General features: G+C 37.7%; 1 non-coding gene across 1 annotated transcript; it reads right to left on the reverse strand.

The window, feature by feature from the left end:
- Positions 1–2,726: 2,726 nt before the first annotated feature.
- Positions 2,727–2,798, reverse strand: TRNAN-GUU (transfer RNA asparagine (anticodon GUU)). Its single transcript has one exon. It is a non-coding gene; the product is annotated as a tRNA-Asn (tRNA).
- Between the last annotated feature and the right edge of the window lie 302 nt (positions 2,799–3,100).

Consider the following 3,100-nt stretch of genomic DNA (forward strand, 5'->3'; position numbering starts at 1 on the left):
TAACTCACTTACCAACCTAGTAAAGGTGAATTCATCAAGTGGCTTGGTAAAGATATCTACAAGCTGCTTCTCACTTGGAACAAAATGAAGTTCCAGAGTACCATTTATCACATGTTCCCTAATGAAGTGGTACTTGATGTTTATGTGCTTCGTTCTTAAATGCTGTACTGGATTTTTAGTGATGGCAATTGCACTTATGTTATCACAGAAAATAGGAATTTTGTCCACTTGCAGACCATAGTCCAACATTTGGTTTTTCATCTATAGAATCTGCGCACAGCAACTACCAGCAACAATATACTCAGCTTCAGCTATAGAAATACAAACTGAATTTTGCTTTTTACTGAACCAGGATACCAGCTTATTTCCTAGAAATTGACAGGTTCATGTCGCACTTTTTCTATCAATTTTACAACCTGCATAATCTGCATCTGAATAGCCAGTAAGATCAAAACCATAATCTCTAGGGTACCAAATGCCAAGTTTTGGTGTTCCCTTGAGATATCTAAAAATTCTCTTTATAGCTATTAAATGAGACTCTCTAGGATCAGCCTGAAATATAGCACACGGACAAGCAGCAAACATTATATCTGGCCTACTAGCTGTTAAATACAAAAGTGAGTCAACCATGCCTCTATAGCTTGAAATATCCACAGACTTTTCAGTAGTGTTTAATTCAAGTTTAGTTGCAGTGGCCATGAGAGTTTTTGCAGATGTGCAATCCATTAGATCAGACTTCTTTAAAAGATCATAAATATATTTGGTTTGACTAATGAATATTCCAACACTAACTTGCTTAACTTGTAGACCAAGAAAGTAAGTTAGTTCTCCCATCATGCTCATTTCATACTTACTTTGCATTAATTTGGAAAACTTTTTGCAAAGTTTTTCATCTGTAGAACCAAATATAATACCATCTACATAAATTTGAACAAGTATACTTGAGCCATTAACATTTCTAAAGAATAAAGTTTTGTCAATAATACCTCTTGTGAAGTGATTTTCTAAGAGAAACTTTGACAAAGTATCATACCAGGCTCTAGGTGCTTGCTTCAGTCCATAAAGTGCTTTCAAAAGATAGTAGACATATTCTGGAAAATTTGGATCTTCAAAACCAAGAGGCTGACTGACATAGACTTCCTCCTCCAAGTCTCCATTCAGAAAGGCACTTTTGACATCCATTTGATAGACTTTGAAATTGGCATGGGCTGCATAGGCTAAGAAAATTCTGATGGCTTCAAGTCTTGCAACAGGAGCAAAAGTTTCATCAAAATCTATTCCTTCTTGTTGACAGTAGCCCTTAGCAACCAAACTAGCTTTGTTCCTGACAACTATGCCATTTTCATCCATCTTGTTTCTGAATACCCACTTAGTGTCAATTGGATTCTTTCTTTTAGGCTTGGGTACTAGCTTTCATACCTTGTTCCTTTCGAATTGGTTTAGCTCCTCCTGCATAGCTAGAACCCAATCAGGACCCAACAGAGCTTCTTCTACCTTATTTGGTTCTTCCTTTGAAAGAAAGTTGCTATACAAACATTCTTCTTGAGTTGCTTTCCTTGTTTGAACTCTAGAAGATGCATCACCAATTATGAGCTCAAAAGGGTGATCTTTAGTCCATTTTCTCAGTTATGGTAGATTAACTCTAGATAAAGAGGCCTCATCATTGTCTTGATGTGTGACTGAGTTTTGATTTGAAGAAACTCCCCCTGAGTTTATGAATCTTTGATTTGAAGAAGGAGTTCTTTCTGTAAGTGATCTTTTTTGACTCTCAGCTTCTCTCATTGTTTCGACGGATGATGCACTTTGTATCTCGACTGATGAAGCTGATTGTCTACCGATGAATCATGCATTATGCAACTTGACTGATGCTGAATTTTGTGCATCATTAGGGACAGTCTTTTATGTATTATACTTAGCCACTGTTTCTTGATCACAATCATCATCACTGTCTTTACAAATCATCTCCACATTGTCAAATTTGAGGCTCTCATGGAAATCTCCATCTTGCAGTCCTTCAATCTTTTTATCATCAAACACAACATGTACAGATTCCATAACAATGTTTGTTCTTAGATTGTAGACTCTATATGCTTTTCCAACAGCATATCCAATAAAAATTCCTTCATCTGCTTTGGCATCAAACTTTCCATGTTGATCAGTTTGATTCCTTAAGATATAGCATTTACATCCAAAGACATGTAAAAGTTTAATGTTGGCTTCCTGTTCTTGAACAACTGGTAGGGAGTCATGCATTTGGCTTGATTGACCAAAGAAATATTCTGAGTGTAGCATGCAGTATTTACAGCTTCAGCCCAAAAATATGTTGGTAACTTTGATTCTTCCAGCATTGTTCTTGCAGCTTCAATAAGAGACCGGTTCTTTCTTTCCACCACTGCATTTTGTTGTGGGGTTCTGGCTGCAAAAAACTCATGCATGATCCCATTCTCTTCACAAAATGATCTTATCACAGAATTCTTGAACTCAGTTCCATTGTCACTCCTGATTCTTCTTATTTTGAAATCAAGATGATTGTTGACTTGTCTTATGTAATTGATGATGATTTCACTAGCTTCATCTTTGGATTTTAGGAAAATTACATCGGCAATAATCCGGCAAAAGGGGGATTATTCAGGGCCTACCTGTGCATTTTGCTAACTCTCTATTGACTGCCCCCTAACCCCTAAAAGGAAGAAAATTGTCCAGTCCTGGCGCGAGAATTCTAAAATCTCCTCAAGTAGGATTTGAACCTACGACCAGTCAGTTAACAGCCGACCGCTCTACCACTGAGCTACTGAGGAACAACGGACTTAAGGAAGCCGGCTCTCCTTCTTTGGACCAACCTATGACCGAACAAAAAGGAGTTCGTCGCTCTTTTTCACATATACCGGGAGAATGGGTTACGATAGCATTCCTTTTTGCGTATGGCATCGCCACTCCCTTTGGCAGCATCCGCTAATTCAGAACTTAATTTGAAAGCCATATTTCAACCCGGATGTTTTCGGGATGCCGCTGATAACCAACAGTCCAAGAGAACTTTGAGAAATCATCTACAATTACTAGGCAATATATTTTCCTTGAAATGGACAACACATCGACTGGT

Source organism: Apium graveolens, chromosome 11 (genome assembly GCF_009905375.1).
Source record: "Apium graveolens cultivar Ventura chromosome 11, ASM990537v1, whole genome shotgun sequence".
Lineage (NCBI taxonomy): Eukaryota > Viridiplantae > Streptophyta > Magnoliopsida > Apiales > Apiaceae > Apium > Apium graveolens.